The 23,274-nt window shown below is 38.7% G+C and overlaps 1 protein-coding gene and 1 long non-coding RNA gene across 10 annotated transcripts in view; one reads left to right on the top strand and one right to left on the bottom strand.

Annotated features, from left to right (window-relative positions):
- Positions 1–23,274, bottom strand: part of fhit (fragile histidine triad diadenosine triphosphatase) — a 1,076,873-nt gene that overhangs the window by 809,881 nt on the left and 243,718 nt on the right. The window contains exon 1 of one of the 9 annotated variants that reach the window (XM_078209539.1): positions 7,817–7,922. The exons of the other annotated variants lie outside the window; for them this stretch is intronic. The gene's annotated coding sequence lies outside the window, so the exon portion shown is untranslated. Of the gene's footprint in view, positions 1–7,816; positions 7,923–23,274 lie in introns of those variants that run through there. 9 annotated transcript variants of the gene reach the window in all.
- The window catches only part of LOC144491560 (uncharacterized), a 40,319-nt gene continuing 19,374 nt past the window's right edge, over positions 2,330–23,274 (top strand). The window contains exons 1-2 of the long non-coding RNA XR_013497467.1: positions 2,330–2,435; positions 12,317–12,383. This is a non-coding gene — a long non-coding RNA (uncharacterized LOC144491560). The remainder of the gene's footprint in view (positions 2,436–12,316; positions 12,384–23,274) is intronic.

Below are 23,274 nucleotides of genomic sequence, written 5' to 3'. Positions count from 1 at the left end.
CTGTACTTCCTATACTTTTGAATTATTTTGGCTTCAACAGTTCTCTCTTTACTCATATCAGTGCCCTCAATCTTGGTGCCATTGCTGCTAGCAGCTTCACGCCAAACCAGGTGGACTTCACCATTCTGCATGCTTTGCAGTTCTAGGGCTTTCCATTGCTGGAGCCAATTCCAGCTCCTTTTGTAGGATTCTATCTTACTCTGCTAACAACTTCTTCTGTATTGTAGTAGTATTTATAGCACACACTAATCGCTCTCTCAACATGTCATTGAGTTCTGATCCAAACTCTCAGCGTTCTGCTATTTATCTTAATCTTGCCACAAAGGCTGTTATTAGTTCTCCTGAGACTCTCCATATTGAGTTGAATATTTGCCTTTGCAAAATTACTGAGTACTTCAGATGATAATGCCCCTTAATTAGGTCCAGTAGCTCAGCAAACGTTTTGGTATCAGGATCATATCCTGGGCTGATAAACCTCTGATCAAATTATATGTCTGGGTCCCACACACAGAAAGCAACATAACCTTCTTCTTATCCTCCCCCTCTATTTCATTAGCCTGGAAAAAATATTGCAAACGCTCCACATACTGTACCCAGTCATGTTGCTGATTTCCACTTTACAGATTGGACCCGAGTGGACTTACGCTGGACTGTTTCAAATGAGGTCTCCTTTTTAACTGCAATTTCATTTTCCTCGTCGCCAATGTGATAATCATAATGATTAGCGGCCACCAGGTTAACAACAACGATTTATTAACTAACTCAGTGCGCTTCAATATGTGCCTTTTCCATTCAGCTCGAGGATCGATTTTGATGGTAAAAGCCTACACTCAGCCCCAGGATTCATGCGCTCCTGTCCCATTGGGTGATTGGGTCACATGATCCTCCAGGCACTCAAACCTTAAAGGGGCTTGTTACCACAGGGACGAGATTTAATGTTCTGAAATATGGCATTCCCTCAGTGCGGCACTGATGGGCCAGCCTAGATTATGAGCTCAAATCTCTGGAGTGGGGTCTTGAACTCATGTGAGAATATTACCACTGAGTCGAGGCCAAAAATGACATCTAAGCAATGTATTCACATTGAGACATAAAAGACAAAGAGGAAAAACTGACTGGATGATATAAAGAGCAATGCCAATCAAACTGACATTGGCAGGAGTACAAGACACATATTGGCACAGAATAATGTACATCACCATCCAACTTCAAATAAGAGGCTTTCATTTAAAAAGGATCTGTGAATTAGAGAGAATAAAACAAACAAATATTGCTGCCTTTGATCACTGTCCAGCAATTTTTGATGTATACGCTTATGGAGGTATTATGTAGACTGGGGGGCTCAATGTTACTGCTTCTGGAGTTGATCAAATAGCATAATGTATCAGGGGGTAAAACAATACATGGAGTAACACAAGTCTATATTCAGGAGAAGAAAGATATAATGAGATTTCTTTTGAAAGCAAATGGAATTATTTTTAAAATGTATGAATCCTTCTCCTCACCCTAAAGTAAAGAGTACCGTTACACCTCAATGATGACACAATCCACATAAAGAGTATGAAGTACTTGGTAAGATATTACAAATGCATGAATCCATCTCACCTGAAAGTAAGTAATAGCAATAAAATTACACCACGTTGATGATACAATCCACATGAAGAGTGAAGTACTTCAAGATTTTTAGTTGTCATTCCTCTCCCGTTTCATTACTAGGTAACAACATGAACTGGTATAACATAGAAACCTTGATTTTAAAATGTGTTCCAATCGGTTCCAAGGTCGATTCTATCAAAGTGAACCAATGAAACCAGCCTCTTTTCCTAACCAGTTATTGATTCAATAGAGCTATGGCCCCAAGAATAAATTGTCCAACCAAGAGCTGTAACATAGCAAGAGTTGAATTGTGAATGTACGACAGGAGTAAATGCATCAAGTACGAAAAGCACTGTTCCTGTAACTGCCAAACAATTAAGGTTACAAGGACACTTAACAGGAAAAAATATTTTCCAAGGATATATGAAAAATTCTAACAGGCAATTAATCCTCCTGTTGTAATCCTCAGGAGCTTCTGCTATAATTTTTCTGTTGTGTTTACACAATATCAGTGTCTTTTCTTCACTAAAATACAAAATGTCGTTACAAAGTGTTAAAAAGCATCAGGTTATTTGAGATATGGGAATTGATAGGGTTGGCTATATTCCATATCCACTAAGGTTCTAGCACTGTTGGTTTTATGTGACTGAGCACTGCTGTCACTATCTATTTTGAAGGCTGCAGACATTCAGGATGATGACCAATCTCTCTGATAAATTGAGAACTGAAAAATACTCGTACAGTGAAAATGAAAGCTGTCTGGTGGGGAATGTTGCAATCCAGTCCTCACCTACCATCTACTTTTTTGGAGATCAATTTACAGACATTATTCAAGACAAGTGAGTGCAAACATATTAGTTTACTTCTCTCTTAATTTGAGCAAGTCCAGGGAGGGGTTGTCTCCTTTCATTACAGTCATAAAGTTAAATGATTGTTTTATAATATGGCACACAAGCTAACAACTATCAAAAGGGAGCCTGGAAACATCAATTTTAAGTGCAACAGCCATGACTACACTGAACGGGAAAAGTTCATCTGATCAAAAAGTAACTAGTTGAAGTTTACTTCCGTTCTTTAGTTAGACACAACTTGTGAAAGCTATGCGGCAGAGTTTAAATTAATTTGGCAATAGCTCGGGCACCAGAATGAAATATTAGAGAGGAGAACCAAAGCGCACAGGAAAATGCAAGGCAGTCTCAAAAGAGTTTGGAGTGCATATTCATAAATGCATGTAACTTGGCAAATGCAGTAAGTGAGCTGCAAGTACGAGTCATCACATGGAACTCCGATGAAGTATAAATAACAGAAAGCTTGCCTAAAGAAAGGGAAAGATTGTGATCTTAATATCCCTAACTAGGTGGTGTGGAAAGATAAGGAGGGAAGAAAAGGAGGGAAGAAGCGATAACATTAATCAAATAAGTTACTGCACCAATGGTGAGGGGTGATGTAGTTGAGGGGTCAAAGACAGAATCCATTTAGTTAGATTTAAGAAACAATGGAGGAATTATTAAGCTACACTATAGGCCATCAAATAGCGAGAAGGATAGCAGAACAAATTTGTAGACAAATTACAGAAATATGCAAGGATTACAGATTAGTGATAATGGGAACTTTTATCCCAGTCTGTGTTAGGATAATTGGAAAGGTGTAAACTTTGCTCAGTGACCATATGCATTAAGCGTAAAGTCCGTGTCCACATCTCATTCAACTTCAAGTTAGCTGGATCTATAGCACTCACACATTTCAAAAACAGTGATTACTCTTCAAGAAAGTATTTCATTGGCTATAAGGTGCTTTGGGATGTCCTGAGGTCATGAAGGCTGCGATATAACCTTTTTAAAAAAATTCTTTCAAATATCACACTTTTTGGAATATACAATATCCTGTACTTATGTAGCTGTATTAAATTTAATATGTCACTATGCATCCCATTTACAGATTTTACCTAGTTGATTTAGTAGGCCACTGGTTACTTCCTCTAACTTAACCTCTTCTCATGTTATCTACAAACTTAATCAATTCCTGCATCAACGATGTTGGTGCAAATTAGTAACAGCCATTAACCTCAGGGACATGCAATTCTTCTCTACTCTGTCATCACCTTACTGTATGGACAAAGGGATGAAAACAGAGTTTTGTCTTGAATTAAAGTTAGACACTGTTTAATGTAGGACATTTTTTTCAAAGGGTTAGAAGTTGAAATACATTATGCTTTAGGATTAATCACAATCTATTTGGGATATCACAAAAAAAGCAACAAGGTTAATCAGGCAGAATCCATATTTGAAACTATTTACTATATTATTGTCAAAATAATGCTAAAATTTTCTTCTGATAATTGATTCCATTATTTTACTTGTTAGCAATGTAAAATTGATAAATCTAGTTTTCCAGATGGCAGTACATTAGTATGTTTTTCATCCAGTTGAACCTCCAGAGTCACTAATGACTTTCTCAGCATGACTGTTAAAAGTCTAGTCCCTTATTTCTCTTAATTCCCTGGATTGGTATCATTTATTCTGGGGATTCAATATGATTTGAACTCTAAGTTAGTCGAGAACCTTAATTTGAATAATATCAAATTCTTATTGTGCAGAGTATGACTCCACTGACTAAGAGTTTTAACAACACCAGGTTAAAGTCCAACAGGTTTACTTGGTAGCAAATGCCATTAGCTTTCGGAGCGCTGCTCCTTCGTCAGATGGAGTGGAAATCCACTCCAGTGGATCCAGTGAAAAGATTTCCACTCCATCTGACGAAGGAGCAGCGCTGCGAAAGCTAATGGCATTTGCTCCCAAATAAACCTGTTGGACTTTAACCTGGTGTTGTTAAAACTCTTACTGTGTTTACCACAGTCCAACGCCGGCATCTCCACATCATGTCCACTGACTTAGCCATGAATATGGCATGGAAGTAATCGTTGAATATTTTAGCATGTCTGTTCATTATGTGCTTCAATCCCCAGTTATTTCCTGTAAATTTTGCATCTCTTACTGTTACAGGACCAGAGAACTTGGTGCCGTTGCGTTAAGCCTCTTTTGTAACACCAATTACTAGCTTCCTTTTTATTTTTCAAACAGACTTTTAACATGGTTCTGAAAATTTAGTAGTTATTTTGTATTTGGATACTGTCTTTACTGCAACCAAAAAGTTCTTCTCAGAAGAATAACCAGACAAAAACTGACACCCAAGCCAAAGAGGTAAACATTAGGACAGATGACCAAAAATTTGCTATAACCATCTTTCCATTTAGGTTCAAGGGTCAAGCAACCAGCTCCTTCTGTGATCAGTGACTTGTCAATATCCTTCAATACTGGTCAGTCAGGTCATGAATTTCAACTATGTCCAACACAATACGTCTTTAATTATCTACCTTCACATTACAGAGCACATAATCAGATGCAAGTTACCTCTTGTATAATCTGAAATTGCGCTGCACACCTCCTAACTTTAGATGCCGACAACAGCAATGTTGCACAATGACATTATAAATATGATGACTCGAGTGAAAGTGAATTTCAAAACGTTCTAAGGCCTGCATTCTAACTAAGCCCTACAATTTATTCGTGTAATTGCACAAGTGCTGTTAAAAGCATTTGAATTCAAATATCTGAGGAAATGAATGGGAGTCTCTTATTGTTTGACTGCCAGAGTTCAGCCAAAATTTACAATGCCTGATTAATCTTAAAATGCTGAACTCAAGAAACCAATTTTTCCTTATGTAACAAGGAGTGATAGAACTTACAGATATTTTGTGTGGTCAAAACAAATTCATGCAAATGTTACTTTGGACGATTAACAATACTTAGATCACACTCATGTCCCTAAGTTTGTAGATATCTGAACAGCTCATTTAAAGCCGCTATATGCTAATTTAGAATGGAAATTTGTTAAGATACAGACATCAGTCTTGCATTTTAAATTCTTCTTTTACATATGGTTGTAGTACAGAATGCCAAATAGGCAAATTTCACGAACACTTTCTGAAGTATGTGGATATACTGGAGAAGTGTCACAGGATGGTGGTGGAAGATAACAATGGGGCAATGGACTTTTGCTTGATGTAAGCTGGCATAGATGTTAGATTTTATTTTGTGTTTTAGTGTGCTTGCTTAATTGGATCATTTCATCTTAAAGACTTTCTTTCAATTAATGCCCTCTTGAATGCCTTGATTGATCCTGCCATCACACTCCCAAGCAGTGCATTCCAGGCCCAAACCACTCACTATAGAATTGTTTTCTCCCACATCACATTTATTCTTTTGCAAATCACTTTAAATCTGTGCCCCTTCATTCTTGATCCTTTTACAAATGGGAACACTTTCTCCATGTCTACTCTGTCCAGCCCCCTCATGATTTTGAACAACTCTATCAATTCTCACTGGAGGCTTCTTCTCTCCGAGGAGAACAATCACAACCTCTCCAATCTATTCTCATAACTAAAGCTTCTCATCCCTGGAATCATTCTTGCAAACCTCTTTGGCACTCTCTCCAATGTGTTCACATCCCTCCTATAGTGTGGTGCCTAAACTGTACACAACATTCCAGCTGAGGCCTAACTAGTGACTTTTTGAGTTCAGCATAACATCCTTGCTTTTATACACTATGCCCCTATTAATCAAGCCCAAGATACTGTATACTTTATGAACTGTTCTCTCCACCTGTCCTGCTATCTTCAACAACTATGCACATCGTTGTGCCTGCCACACAGTATATTTTAACCCTCATACGGTGGAGAAGTAACTGTGAGTCGACTTCTTGTTAACACAGTAATATTTATTCAGACATGCAATTAATGTTGATCAACCACACTATCAATATAAGTTATTTACAAAATACTAAAGTTCAAGTTCAATACTAGACCTTGACTTAACTTTTGCATGGCAAGTACCCAGGCAGATATTGGCCTTTATCCGTGTGTTGGTTTCTGTCGTCCCTGGTGTAGTCTTGTCCTTTGGTCTGGTCTGATGCTCTGGCTCAGGCCTTCCTTCCGTCGTTGGTGTGGTGGCTCTCCTCATGGTGGCAGTTTCTGGTGGTGGTCACCATTGTTCTGTTCTTGTCTCTTCCTCGTCCTTGTGGTCGTGTCGTTCGTGAGAGAGAGTGAGTTCCTTCCGTTGTGCAGCACCTTTTATCCATCATCGGTTTTGCGCCCTTTGGGAGGTCTCTTGATTATTACCAATCAATTGATCAGAGTCCAATCAGGTGTTGCCACACCGATCTCTGGGTGTTTACCCAATTCCCAAGTCCCGAGGCATGGTACATTGGGGAAACTATGCAGACGCTGCGACAACAGATGAATGAACACCACTCGACAATCACCAGGCAAGACTGTTCTCTTCCTGTTGGGGAGCACTTCAGCGGTCACGGGCATTCGGCCTCTGATATTCGGGTAAGCGTTCTCCAAGGCGGCCTTCGCGACACACGAGCAGAAACTGATAGCCAAGTTCCGCACACACGAGGACGGCCTCAACCGAGATATTGGGTTCATGTCACACTATTTGTAACCCCCACAGCTTGCCTGGACCTGCAGACCTGCAGCTGTCTTGCCTGGAGACAATACACATCTTTTTAGCCTGTCTTGATGCTCTCTCCACTCACGTTGTTTGTTTCTTAAAGACTTGATTAGTTGTAAGTATTTGCATTCCAACCATTATTCATGTAAATTGAGTCTGTGTCTTTATATGCCCTGTTTGTGAACAGAATTCCCACTCACCTGAAGAAGGGGCTTGGAGCTCCGAAAGCTTGTGTGGCTTTTGCTACCAAATAAACCTGTTGGACTTTAACCTGGTGTTGTTAAACGTCTTACTGTGTTTACCCAATTACCATGCCTGTAGGTGCTGGAGGCATGTAGGTCACATACCTCCCTCCTTAATAAGGGGTTAAGGCACTCCTTTATCTGGTAAACAAGTATGTTTGACCAGAGAGTGTCCATTATCTTCAGGATGGCCGAGTTCCTGTGTTTTCTGTAGTCTGGAGCTGGAGCCTGTTTATCTCTGTCATTTAAGGCTGCTGCCTGTCTGTTTCTATATTTGGCCAACTGTCCCAGAGTGTTTTGTAAATCGCCATCTTAGGTGACCTGTTTGGCCACACACATACCCGCAGGTCCCTGTGCTCCTGCACTCCCTTAAGAATTGTACCCCTTATTTTATATTGTTTGTGTTCTTCCTACAAAAATGCATCACCTCATACTTAACCACATTGAAATTCATCTGTTGCCTACCTGTCCACTCCATCAACATGTCTCTATCCTTTTGAAGTTTGACACTGTCCTCCTCAGTTTACAATGATTCAAGTTTTGGAACATCCGCAAACTTTGAAATTGTCCCCTGCAAATCAAGATCTAGATCATTAATATATATCAGGAAAATCAAGGTTCCCAATACCAAACCTCTGGGGTACTCCACTACAAACCTCCATTCAGCCTGAAAAATATCCACTGACCATTCCTCTGTTTCCTATTACTTAGACAATTTTGTATCCACATTGCTGCTCTCCCTTCTATTCTATGAGCTGTAACTTTTTCACAAATCTATTGTGTGGAAATGTATCAAATGCTTTTTAGAAGTCCATGTACACCACATCAGCAGCATTACCCTCATTGTTCCTTTCTGTTACCTCTTCAAAAAATTCCAGCAAGTTTGTTAAACACGGTTTCCCCTTTATATCCTTTTTATGCTGGCTCTTCTGAATCAATCCACATTTTTTCCATCTGACTATAAATTCTATCACAAATAATTGTTCCAAGAAGCTTCTCCACCACTGAAGTTAACTGACAGGTCTGTAATTGATGGGCTTGTCCTTACAAACTTTTTTAAACAAGGGTGTAATGTTTGCAATTTTCTAAATCTCTGGCGCCGCCTCAGAGTCTGGGGAAGACTGAAAGATTATGACCTGTGGCCCTGCAATTTCCACTCTCACTTCTTTCAATATTCTTGGATGCATCGTGTCTGGTCCCGGTGTCTTGTCAGCTTTAAATATCAACAGTCTATCCAAATTTCCTCATCAATTTTGAATCCTTCTAGTGTAAGAGTTTCTTCCTCTGTTACCATGGTCTGGGCAACACCTACCTCCTTCGTAAAGACAAATGCAAATAATTCATGCAATACCTCAGCCATGCTCCCTGCCTCCCTGTGTAAATTCCCTTTTAGGTCCCTAGTCGGCCCTACTCCTCCTTTTATCACCCTTTTACTATTTATATGCCGATAGAAGACCTTGGGATTCCTCTTTATGTTGGGTGCCAGTCTTTTCTCAGAATCCCTCCTCATTTCCCCAACATGCTTTTTAAACCCCCCCCCCCAAACTTCCTGTATTCCTCTTGGTTCGCAATTGTATTTTCTACCTGACACCTATCATAAGCACACTTTTTCTTCTGCTTCCTGATCCAGAGAGCTCTGGCTTTGTTTTCCCTCCCTATGCCTTTTGAAGGAATATACCTTGACTTGTTTCGAAAGTAGCCTATTGTTCAGCTGCAGTTTTTGCTGCCAACCTTTCTTTCCAGTCTAACTGGCCCAACTCCGCTCTTGCCTGATTGAAATCAGCTCTCCCCAAGTTAATAATTGTAAATATAGATTGCCCATTGTTCTTTTCTACCACCATCCTAAACCTTACAAAACATATTCACTGTCTCCTAAATGTTCCCCCATTGACACTTGATCTCCTTGGATGACCTCTTTTCCAAGAACCAAGTTCAACAGTGCATCCTTTCTTGTTGGACCAGGCACATACTGCTGTAGAAAATTTCCTGGACATACTTTAGGAACTTTTACCCCTCTCCGCCTTTACACTACCACTGTCCCAGTTTATATTTGGGTAACTAAAGTCCCCCATTATAACCACTCTAATGTTTTTGTGTCTGTAATTTCCCTGTAGATTTGTTCCTCTAAATCACTCCCATTAGTTGGCAGTCTATAGACTACAATGAGCTATGTAATTGCACCTTTTGGTTCCTTCAGTCTAGCCAGAGTTATAAAAAGCTAATCTAATATATTCTGTGAAGTAGTCATCAACTAGCCACTGATGACTGTATTAGAAGGAAGTACCTCAACTACCCTGTAATTGAAGGAAGATTAGTTAATAATCAAATAGTTAATAAGAGTCAGATTACATTTTGTACCAATATCCCCATGTTAGGATTTAAAGTAGAAATTTAAAGAGCTGTGTCAGATGCTGTGAGAAAGGAATATGAACTATTGATATTGATCCCTAGAAGAACACACCAAGCTTGACTGGCTCAGTCCTGGTCTAATGAATGGGACACTTGTGTGGTATAAAGATAAAGCATATATCTTAAAATAATCCATTGTCTTATGTTTAAGGCAAGGTGCATAACTAGCCAGAACCAATGAAATTAATCCTTAAAACATTGACCAATTAGCCATTAACAACAATGGGCTAAAGTGGGGTGACACCATTTTTAGATATACAAAAGGGCTTTGGGAACCATTTTGTTGTGTACACTGAGTCGGGAAAACAGTTTGATTGACAGATCTTCAGGGTCATAGAGGTGTCCCTGTCAGTGCGGGGATCATGAGTGTAGCACTGGCCCCAGGGTTGCTGTCAGTGTGCAGCCCAGATAGTGCAGTTTCCTTCTGAAGAAAGAAGCAAATTCCTGTTGGTGTGAAGGGTTGAGGGAGTTTACCATTTCTTCTGAATTGGTCATCCATTCAAAGATGTCAAGTGTCAAGAGTTTGTTCATTAAGTATACTTTACCTTTGTTTCCTTTTGTTAATTAGTTGATAAGTTTTAGTTCATTGAATAAGTTGATTGTTAAGTCTTTCATTGATTGATTAGCCTTTGGTTGATTGATAAGTGTACTGTCCCAATCAGGATACATGGAAAATATTTCTATATCTCCATCAGCCTGGCTACTTTATAAAATTATTTTTTGTCTGTTTTACAAAATGGACAATTGCTGGGCTGATAAAATGGTTCCAGCTCCTATCTGGCATCATCAGCTGGTACATTCTTCATGGCAATGGCCTGACCAATCCGAGTCCACTTGTCAACCAGTCAGCATTCTCTTCTCATACAGTACAAAGTTGTTGTTTCCCTTGATATTGGTATTCATGTGATTGTCCTGATGCGTGCAAAATAAAAAGCTTTGATAAAATTATTTTTTCGGCAATACTCAATGTAAAGCAGTGATTTGGATGTCCTCCATTTCTTTCCTGCAATCTACAACGTTATACACTTAAGTCTATATTGCAAGTCCACTTGCAAATTTGATCCTCTCACTTCTGTAGTTCTGTCATCTGACTCTGTATTGCCTCTCTTGATCAGCTTCATATCATCTGTAAATTTGACGAAACTTGCATGCTATTTCTAAACCAAAGTAATACAGGTGATTTCAAACATTATGAACCTAACAAAGTTCCTTGGGTCAATCTGCGAAACATATTTCCTGGGTTGGCTTGACATTGTTTGCCTTAACAAATACATATTTTTAATTTTTCTCCACCTTGTACCCACCACCAGGATTTGACAAGGGTATCTACTGTTTTGAGCTTGAAAACAACCTCTTGTCGTTTTCTGGATCTTTTTCATATAGATATTATCTTTTAAAAGACAAAGTTGTACCCGCCTCTACTACTACTTCTAGCAGCTCGTTCCAGACACTCACCACCCTCTATGTGAAACTATTGTCCCTCTGGAATCTTTTGTATCTCTCCCCTCTCACCTTAAACCTACGCCCTCTAGTTTTACACTCCCCTACCTTTGGGAAAAGATGTTGACTATCTGCCTTATCTATGCTCCTCTTTCATTTATAGACCTCTATAAGATCACCCCAAAGCCTCCAAAGCTCCAAGGAAAAAGTCAGAGTCTACCCAGCCTCTCCTTATAACTCAAACCATCAAGTCCTGGTAGCATCCTGTAAATCTTTTCTGCACTCTTTCTAGTTTAATAACATCCTTCATATAATCAAGTGACCAGAATTGCACACAGTATTCCAAGCGCGGCCTTACCAATCTCTTGTACAACTTCAACAAGACGTCCCAACTCCTGTATTCAATGTTCTGATGAATGAAACCAAGCATGCCGAATGCCTTCTTCACTGTCCACCTGTGACTCCACTTTCAAGGAACTATGAATCTGTACCCCTAGATCTCTGTTCCAGAACTCTCCCCAACACCCTACCATTAACTGGGTAAGTCTTGCCCTGGTTTGATGCCCCAAAATACATCACCTCGCATTTATCTAAATTAAACTCCATCTGCCATTCATCAGTCCACTGGCCCTATTGATCAAGATTCTGTTGCAATCCTCGATAACCTTCTTCACTGTCCACTCTGCCACCAACCTTGGTGTCATCTGCAAACTTACTAACTATGCCTCCTAAATTCTCATCCAAATCATTAATATAAATGACAAATAACAGTGGACCGAGTACTGATCCTTGAGGCACACCGCTGGTCACAGGCCTCCAGTTTGAAAACAACCCTCTACAACCACTCTCCATTTTCTGTCATCAAGCCAGTTGTGTACCCAATTGGCTACCTCAACCTGGACCCTGTGAGATTTAACCTTATACAACAATTTACCAAGCGGTACCTTGTCAAAAGCCTTGCTAAAGTCTATGCAGACAACATCGACTGCACTGCCCTCATCTACCTTCTTAGTTACCCCTTCAAAAAACACAATCAAATTCGTGAGACATGATTTTCCACTCACAAAGCCATGCTGACCGTTCCTAATCAGTTCTTGTCTCTCTAAATGCCTGTAGATCCTGTCTCTCAGAATATCTTCGAACAACTCACCCACTACAGATGTTAGGCTCACCAGGTTATCAGGTAGGTAATCTTCATTTGTTTCTAATCATTAATACCATTATTTTGCCACTTACAGATGTCAAAGAATTTGACTATTTTCAAGATGGATACTTATATGCCCCTGTATTTGAACAACTGCACTGCAAATCAGAACTTTTGAAATTCCCAAGCAATATAAAGTTCCAAAAGATGTTTTTTGAAAATGGGAGATTTCTTGTAAATTTAAAAATTCAATTGGATTCAAGGGGAGTGCCACAATTGCACCAAATAGCATCCAAGCATATATGTGCTGGTCTTTAAATATCTTATTGTTAAAGTGTAATAACTGTTATAATCACTGTTTCTGTCAGGAAGGAAGATGGTCTGTGATAGTAGTTAGGAGCACCAAAATTAGCACTGTCTAGTGACAGCTATATTTTGCTGAAATGTTTGAAAGAGATCCAAAGTCACAAAGCAATCACCCAAGACTTCAACTTAACATCAGAACTGTCCGCAAATAATTCATGGACAAGCACTGGCACCCATCCTTTTGTAAGATGCTGAAAATATTTAAATATATTCATATGCATTATTTTTATTCACTCAACGTGTTGTGTTCTGTTTCAAGGTCTAAAGAAGACAGTTTTGCGTCCCACTCCACACTCCATTTACTTCATCTGCACAATTGACATGCCTCATTATTTTTCTGTTTAAAATGCATCGTGATTACATTTTTCATAAAGGTTAAACATTCAATGTAGAACTAGATTAGAATATATTGCATATAATCATCCTTCACAATAGAAACATGATGACTCAGTTCAAACCTTAGACTAAAAAAAACTGGCAGAAAGGGTCATAGAAAAGGGGTCGATTTGTAGGACCATTACTGACCGAGAACTATTGTATAAATTATTTTCAAAATAAACTGAAGTATTGTCACATAGTTCTTGCCTAAATAGCAAATAAATTACAAGAGGCACACACTACTTGGGGGAAAAATGTCTATCTGGGTTAAAGATTTTGGCATTCCTGCACTACACAAAATGATACTTTACAACGCAAAAGTCTTGCAATGTATTAGGAAAGAATGACCAAAATATAAATAACAATCACCTACATAAAATATACAGAACTTACCATGAACATTTCAACGATACTAAAAGATACAAATGTGCAACTGCTTGTGAGAAATTTCAGTTTCACAAAGTACTAAGCTCATGTTCAGGAACAACTACTGATATTGCACATTTAACACAGTGAAACATCTCAATGAACTTCACAAGAGTAATATAAAGCAAAGTATGACACTGAGCCACATAGGGAGATACTAGGTTGGATGGTCAAAAGTTTGGTCAAAGTGGTAGATTTTAAGGAGCTTGTTAAAGGAGGAAAGCAAGGTAGAGAGAAGCAGAGAGGTATAGGGGGAAAACAGTAAGTACACGCCTATGGGAAATTACTGGGAGCTATCATTTGGGGTAAAGTGACTAAATCCCAATAAGAATGCATAGATTTGTGAAGAGTAGGTCATATCTGTCTGATCTAGTTAAATAGTTTAAAGCATTCATGGCAAGAATAATGGGAGAGTGTCTAAGGACTTCCATAGAGAATTGGAGGTAAACATTTGACATGAGTAAGTAATTGCTTGGGAGGCAGAAGACAGAAAGTAAGATGTGAGAAGCGATATTCTCCAAGGATCTATACTAGAGCCTCATTTTTTTGCCATATAATGATTTGGATGAAACAATATGGTGTTGCATATCCAAGTTTACAGGTAGCACAGGAAGATGTGGGTGGGTGCAGAAAGCTGCAAAGTAGCACAGATAGACTAAACTACTCGGCAAAATTATGGCAGATGGAGCTCGATGTGATGTCATCCACTTTGGATCTGATTTTTTTAGATGGTGAGAGATTAGGGCCAGAATTCTTCGACCTCACCTGCAACCCAGATTCTCTGGACCCGATGCAGTAAATATAGATTTGGCTGAGCACCAAATTCCCCATTCTCACTGGCAGTAGAAGCAGGCATGCGAGACCAGAGAATTCCGGCCTAGGATTGTAGAGGAGCAAAGAGGTTAAGATGCCCATGGGTACAAATCACGACAAGCTCATCTGGGTGGTAGTCTGGCAGAGCAGAACACCAATGGAATGAAAATCAGGTGGGTTCTGCAATGAGTATGAGCAATACATTCTTTCTAAATTTCCATCAAAGGGATTAAAAAGGAAATTACCCCTGATATTTGTACATTAAGTAAATGAGACACATGAGGAGATTTAAATATATACATAAAATATACACGGAAACCAAGGCTGTAAAGCATACATTCAATCATTATGACCATTTGTCATTCACAATAGATTAGAGGAATAAGTGCCAAATCATTTTGAAATCCACATGATGCCAAATTGTGTTATTTTTAATTTATTCACAAACATCTGAATTTTGCCTCATGTTTGGATGATGAATTATGCTGTGACTATCTTTAAGATAATGATATTGCATATGAAAAATATTGTTTCCTACTTTATGCAATTGGGCATCTTGTTAGTAAGTTTGTATACAATGATATTTGTGCCAAAGCTAGAAAGAGCCAAAACTTTAATCCAAATTTTGTTTGTCCGAATTCTGTGATGGTTTGATACTTGTGTATTAACAGCATTCGTTTCTGTTGTGATTTAGTGGCCACCTGCCTAAGTCAGACATTTCCCTGATGATCTAGGATGTTATCTGTCCAAAGCATCTAGTTCCACAGTTACAGAGATGGATCATCTATCCATGGAAACCCCTTAGATGAAAGTCTAATGGGCATTTTGAGCTTGAGCTATCAGTTTCCTAGGTGATCTGGCAGGTTGCCATCTACGATGTCCAGTTTTTCAGTGCGAAAAGGAGCTGCATTCTGATTATCTGAACTCACAGTATGTTTTTGAGGCAATTCACTTTGAATAAATTTCAGGAGCCTGAATCCAATGTCCCAATCCACCTTTGCGAAATCCTTCCATGTTCTTAGGCAAATTGTTACACAATTGTTCACTCGTGACTGCTAAACAATAGTAAATGACAATATAATTTATTTCAACCACAGTTGGCATCAGAAGGATAAACAAATCTGCAGAAAAGAATTTCAGAATGTCAACTAACTTCTTCCAGAATTAATTGAAACTGAATTTGTTCTGTCGTTCTTTACACTTGACCATACTTCAATCATTTTGTATTGATTTACAGAGTATCTTATGAATTGCTTTAGACTTCACTAAAGGGTTACTTCAAATTATTCAGAAGGGTTGTTGGGATTCTTTGTGACATTCTGTGGAATCTGTCTTATCTTTATATTCAGAGTTAGTGTTGTCAGAAATAAGTAGTTTACTCATTTTGTTTAAAATTTCCTTTTATGTTCAAATGTAAATACAATTTCTTCCCCTCTAGGGGACAATTAACGATGGCATTTCTACTGTCCCTTCTGTTACAAGATTGCAAATGATGGATTATTCTTCTGCAGTAAACAGATCTAAGCACTAATCAATCTGATATTGGGCTAAAATAGTCTGCTTGAAACATATTTACCATTACATCTGAGTTATTGCTTTCCAGGACACAACACTATGAATACACAGTAAATTCATATTTGAGAGACTGAAGTATTATGATCAGTAGAAGAATCTATTGTTCCTAATATATGTATGGATGTGGACTAGATTGGAAATTAGGATGAGGAAAATTTAATGTGTCAATAGCTAATAGATTTTAAATGGCAGAGAATAGACTTGTGTGGAATAACTGTGTATCAGTGGATGACAATGCTAGATTTATTTTCTGTATATGTAACTGGCAATTCAATAGCAGGAAAAATAAAAATAGCTAATGGGAGCCATTGCTAACAGTCCACACCTTCAATGCAAACCCTTAAAATAGATTTAAAAAACACAGTATCATTGCTTATGTATTACAAGATATCTGTCACTCATGTAGTAAACTGCAAAAACTAATTTGCACTCAAGCATGGGTCTTTTCAACTGTTACAAAACTGTTGGAATTTATCTACCATTTCTTTGGGTGAATCATTGTCTGCTGCACATTGTTCTGCCTCAGATATACACCAGCATTCTATTCAACTAAGTTCTAAAGAAATGAGCATTTTATATAAGCACACAGGAAAACAGAAGTTCAACTCTAACTTATGTGGTATACAGCCTATTATCTTCCTGGACAACTTCCCAATGCGCAGTGTTAATGAATCCTTTCAAGCAGAATAAGACAGATTCTCGATTTCAGGTCTCTGCAAAGCTTACCTAAAACAGTTGCTAAGAATAATGCAGGTAATTTTAACCTAGAAACCTTGTGAGCTGATTTCTTTGATAACTTTTTTGCTCCCTTAAGATTTTTCAGTAGTCCATTTTTCGAAGACTTTGGCATCTGAATTAAAATAAAATAGGTCGGAGAAAAATACGATATCTGAAGTGTCCTTGCTCAGTCCCCTGAGAAAGTACTCACTAACATAAAACATGCTCATTCCCTGTAAGACTGCATGGCTGATTGGGATACAATTTAAAAGAGAATGTTATATGGCACTGGGTCACCAACACACGTGATATGCCACACTCAGATATGCTAATTTATGCAGACAAGGTTACGTTCATAGCTTTTTCCTTTGAATTTGGTTTGTGTTATTCAAACGGAAGTAAAATATTAATCTGAAACATTATTTCAAAGACTTCTCCTTAGCAATATCTGTGGTTTTTGGAAACAGAATTTTCCAGAAGTAAATGTTGAATAAAAATGATTAATGGTCCCTGACACTATAATATAAATTGTTCTTCATGAATATCTGCTGATTATTTTTGTGTATTCTAATGCAAAACTGAAAATTAGCATTGCAAAGTAGCCTAGACAGATAGATGAAAATGATGATATGTGGAATGGTTTTCTTTATTGCACACAATAGAACATTGATAATACAGTATTGTATTGCATCCCACATCGTCCCTTCCTCTGAAGATACATTCAGTGAGAAGGAAGACAAAGCTGTATGATATGGTTATCTGCATGATATTATTCTTGCTGAACAATATGCCTAAATATGCTGAGCTTTGAGGACATACTAACAAATACAGCCAGAGAAAAAGTTATAATAACCTGCAAAAATTCCCTGTCCTTCAAGAGGATTGGAGGTCATCCCAAAATATCCACTATATTGGGCAGTAAACAGACAAATATTAGATTTGTCAGGTCGAGGACAGATGTGTAGATCAGAAGCAACAGTACAATCTCCAACATAATCTCAATGACTGCATGAAATTATTTTTCATCACAATTTTATTCTCAATCCAGAGAAGAACATAGTAGCATGTGGCCCGATGTCAGCCCCATTTTACTGAACTAAGTGACTGGCATCAGTCTTTTGATGTGACACTTTGCATACTGTTCAGCTGGCAATTACAACCAAATGTATATTTTAACTGTCACAGACCATTAGACATGTATTTGGAACTAGAGTAAGTGTGATTTAGCACCGGGGAATATTTACAAGCTCAGGACAAAACATCCGTCAATCACTTGGAATAAGGTGGCAAAGGACACTTTAATTGCCATTCTAATTCATTATATCATTTCAGGTCAAACATATGTCACATGGCACAGCACAAGGCCTCATCTAATCCCAATACTGGTACTATACTACACTGTACTTGTATTCAAATTCGTTTTTGTAAACAAACACTTCCAAACTTAATTATTATGTCCATGAAAGAGTTATCAAACAGAAAAGGATTGCAGGTTTCTGAAATAGAGTAATTCAATCTGAATTTTGTGATTCTGATCCCAGCTGTGTCAGTCCTTTTAAAACATCAGGGGTAGAGTTTGCACAGGTTTTGCTGGGGTTTTGTCAGTGTGATCCAGAGACAATTGGCCAGTATAGTGCCGAACACTGTTATGTCATATTCAGGGCAACACAGTGGCACAGTGGTTAACACTGTTGCTTCACAGCACCAGGGACCCAGGTTCAATCTCGGCCTTGGGTCACTGTCTATGTGGAGTTTGCACATTCTCCCTTTTCTGTGTGGGTTTCCTCTGGGTGCTCCAGTTTCCTCCCACAGTCCAAAGGTATGCAGGTTAGGTGCATTGCCCATGCGAAAAGAAAAATTGCCCCTGAGTATCAGGGGGATTAGCAGGATAAATATATGGGGTTATGGGGATAAGGCCTGGGTGGGATTGTTGTCCATGTGAATTGATGGGCTGAATGGCCTCCTTCTGCACTGTAGGGATTCTATGAAATCAAATTTCGGCTATCTTTAATGGTAGTTTAAAAACAATTTCACTCAAAGTTAACGCTATTCGCAGAAGTGCCCACACCATAGAATCATAGAATCCCTACGGTGCAGAAGAGACCATTTGGTCCATCAAGCTTGCACCAACAACAATCCCACCCTATCCCCATAACCGCACATATTTACCCTGCTAATCTCTCTAACACTCAGGGGCAATTTAGCACGGCCAATCGATCTAACCTGCACATCTTTGGACTGTGGGAGGAAGCTGGAGCACCTGGAGGAAACCCATGCAGTCACCCGAGGCTGGAATTGAACCCGGATCCCTGGCACTGTGAGGCAGCAGTGTTAACCACCGTGTCACCGTGCCACGTCAAGATTGAAATAATGAGGATGGCAAGTTTCTGCTGTTTTGTCTTTCCAGTAGCATCACCATATTGAGCTTCTTTTCTTAGGCAAACAAACACAAGTAGACACACTGAAAATATTTTTACAAACAGAAACAGTTAATTTATTAAGAAACTGGCTACTGTGTACCAATGAACTTAGAAATGGTTTGGTATAGGTTTTTAAGTGATTTTCATTCATTTAAAGTCAGGTTGTTTATAAGTGGAGGACCAGACAGTTACTGCAAATGCTTTTTTTATTGTAAAAAAACTCACTTTCAGTTGTACTATTAAAACCGCACTGGGATACCACTTTCACATATATCAAATATTTTTGAAAGAAAAGAAACATAAGTTATATTCTATTACATAGGCTGACTTCACTGGTTAATGGAAGTTTTTACATTTGTGACTATGCAAATGCACTTTATCAGCAACTTTCAATATAAACTAACCAATGCAACTTCAAGTGAAATTTGTGTCCATTTCCTAATTGCACCGAAAGCAGATACTTACCCCCACAATCTACCGTATAGGGAAAAATGAGGCGAAGAACTCCATAAAAATTTCAGCTTCAAATGTTTCCTCATGCACAAATACTACAGGCTTCTGAAAATATTTGAACTACACAGCTGACAAAAACAGCATCTTCAGCGCAGAAACGGTGGGAAAATAAATTTCTTTGTGTGACTGCCTGCAGCTCTGCACACAGAATTGCACTTAATAAACTCCAACTTTATTATTGGACAGTCCCCTCAGGAGCAAAGAATATTGTAATGTGTGGACCGCGGTGATTGCCAGACAACACAATGAAATAGGAAGAAGATTAAACCCAGAATCAATAGCCTGGATATAGTCATAGAGCTAAAATTTGGTCTATGTTGTTTTTAGGGTATGGTGGGCATCTAAAGGATTTGTGACCTGCCCATGCTTATTGAGGTAAAGATAAGCAGCATGTTGTGCTGCCACAATATTTATCTGATTGGTGACACTTGGTCATATGTTTAAATGCTGTTGCCTGCCTCTGCACTCAGCAAAGAACTAAGCAGCATGTGCTACATATCTGGTGCAAATATGGTCTCCCATTCTTAAAAGGTAGGTTGTCCCTCTAAAAGGAAAACAACACTGAATTACAAGAGGCCTTTAAAACCATTGCTGTTGTAAACAAAATGGAAACTCAGGGCAGACAAAAGGTCACAGGTCAAGGATGTAGGGTGTCTATGATTTCTATGATGCAGCACTGGAGGCCTTGGGCATGGAAGGCGACAAAAGTGAGACACCAATTCCACAGGGCAGGGGGAGCATAAGGCCCTCAATGACCATCCCCAGAGGGGAAGTGACTAGGGAGGTCAATTTCCAGCTTCAGAATCTGAGGACCTGGTAACAAAGCCTTGAGAACGGTGAAGATCAGTGAATGCATCTCACATAACTTCTCTTACCCATCACTCCACCAGCCTTTCATTTTGCCCAAAGTATCGGACCCAAATCACTCGCCCAGCACATTACTGGCACTTGGACTCAGGCCAAATGTCCAGATACTTCACCTCACCCTCAAACATATATATATCAATGCTGCTAATCTTACACTCACCTCTTGTTACTTCTATATGTTTCCAGCTATTCAGGTAGCACATCACCCAAACAGTTATCCAATCAATAACATTCTCTCGCAGAATGTGGTGACACACAATAGAAGGTATCAGAGCAGACAGAAGAAAGTCTAACCACCTCCCCTTACTACCAACATACATACATAAATACCGTGACTGCAAGAGCAAGTCAGAGGCTGGGCATCCTGCAGTGTGTGATTTACCTTCTGACTTGCCAAGCCTTTCTACAAAGCCAATCCACAAGGCAAAAGTCAGGAGTGTTATGAATTGTTCTCCACTTGCCTGGATGAGTGCATTTCCAAGAACATTCAAGAAGCTCAACACCATCCAGGACAAAGCAAACCGCTTAACTGAAACTGTATCCACCACCTTATTCCCTCCACAATCAACTCCATCACCATCCACCTCCATATCATCACATATTTCTACCCCTATCGCAGTTGATCTGATGCTGAAACCCTCCTTTGTTACTTGTTGACGATTATTCTAACACACTCCTGGACACCCTCCAACATTCTACTCACAATAAACTTGGTGACACCTAAAACTGTGCTACAGTATCCGAACTCACATCAAATCCCATTCACCCCACTGCTTGCTACAATGGCTTCTGGTCAAACAGCACCTCAATTTTTAAAAATTCACCCTTGTTTTCAAATCCCTTCACTCACCTCTCCCTATCTCTGTAATCTTCTCCAGTCTCATAGTCCTCTGAAATATCTGCATTCCTCTAATACTGGCCTCTTGAACATTTCTGTTTTAATCTGTCCGCCATTGGTGGCTATGTCTTCAATTGACAAAGTCCTAAACATTGTAATATCCTTGTTAAACTTCTCCGCCTCTCCACCTCATTTTCCGTCTGTAAGGAACTCCCTCAACCCTACCTCTTGAACCAAATTTTTGATCATCAGCCATAATATGTCTTTATGTGGCCATGTAAATCACCCCGTGACATTTTATTCCGTTAAAGGCATTATATAAATTAAAGTTGATGTTATAATTGAGACTGATCACAAGGTACAGCCCAGAAAAACAGTGATCAAGGTAGGTGTGTAATCATCAGCAAGGATTCTCAAAGCATTGTGAGAGTTGGAGGAGATCAGCCAGCATAACATCTTCAATATTTGAAAATTGTTTTCAAAACTCAACCCCGAATTACTGTCATTTTTCTCAATACTAAATTGTACATTATTTTTCTCTTTCAGTACATGATGCAATTACTTATAATCCTTATGTCACTCAATAGTGAATTTATTTACACTACCCGTTCCAACTGATTTAATGCTATTCAGTAGCTTGAATGATTTTTGATCTGAATTTGATCTTCTGCAATATTTATCACAGGAAAGGAAACAATTAACAAAACTTTTAATGCTAGATCTGTGAGTGAGAAAATCAAAACAAAATTAGATGCTTTACTCTGAGAAGTGACAGATTCACTGGGGTATGAAATTTGTTGATTAGTGAACTTATGAAAATACTGCTATGAAAATGCACAAAAATATATTTTAAAGTTCTTCTCATGGAGTTTTGAGAAATATTTTACATAAAGATGAACCATCTTTGTATAAGAGAATCAATGGTAGCTATAGTTATAGGTATTGGAGAAAACTAACCAAAAGACAAAGAAAATGCAGAAGATCAATTTCTCAATTTAACCTATAAACGTAGAGCAGCTGACAGACTAGGATTTGTCAACAACTAAATACTAATAGAGGGATGAGCAAAATCCTTGCTAGAAACCTAAGCTTATAAGAATTCAGTAGTTAAACCAAAATTGAGTTTTGGGAGAATTTTCCCATCATGAAAGAACTCCAAACTAAACCCAGCAACAATAAAAAATGGGAGCAAAGTCAAGATTTGTTTTTCATTTCTCATTTTGAAACTAATAACATTGAAAATAAAAAAATAATTCTACAATGGTGACAACATTATAGTAGAATGGTATTCAAAAATTAAATAAAGAAAAAGAACACTAACAGGCAACTTTACTGATAATCCAGGATGTCAAGAGTATATATTCAATCAGATTTCCCCAGCCCATCCTTTCAAAATGCTCATTTTGAATAAATAAATCTTGAAAATGCAACAATCGGGGCAACAAACGTGTCCATAGGTACTGTCAACGAGATTACAAGAGGCAATTGTTGAAGTGTGTCATGAAATGCCAGTATTTGTTTATCCTCAAAGTGTCTCAACTAATATGCTATAACACAATTGAGAAACAAAGAAACACACCAAATTTATCTGAGAATAATAAGCAAGAACAGGAACTTTCGGGGGGTTGGGGAGGCGAACTACCTGAAACAAAAAAGGTGGGTGGATTGGATTGATTGGAAGCTTGAAGTGTTAAAAAACTGAATCCCAACCTCAACCTGCCTACTTTGTTTTTATGGGTGGGGGAGCGAGGACAGGCAACCCGACTGACAATTTAAATATTATAATGAGATTGCACAGATGCCTCATTAATCTACCATTTCCAGTTTAATTTAGGCTTGAAAAATCTAGCAACTGCAGGAAGGCGAGGACTGCTAGATTCAAGAGTGCTTTTCCACACGATGGTTTTAATGTACATAGTCTGCCAATCCCCCATGACCCTGACCCCTCCAATCTCCTGCAAGCCTCGAATCTCACCAACCCAACTCCAGCCTCGAACCTCCTCCAAGTAACAAGGCC

Source organism: Mustelus asterias, chromosome 3, assembly GCF_964213995.1.
Source record: "Mustelus asterias chromosome 3, sMusAst1.hap1.1, whole genome shotgun sequence".
In the NCBI taxonomy this organism is placed as follows: Eukaryota; Metazoa; Chordata; class Chondrichthyes; order Carcharhiniformes; family Triakidae; genus Mustelus; species Mustelus asterias.
The sequence above is the reverse complement of the archived record's forward strand: the minus strand, read 5'-3'. Positions and strand labels throughout refer to the sequence as shown.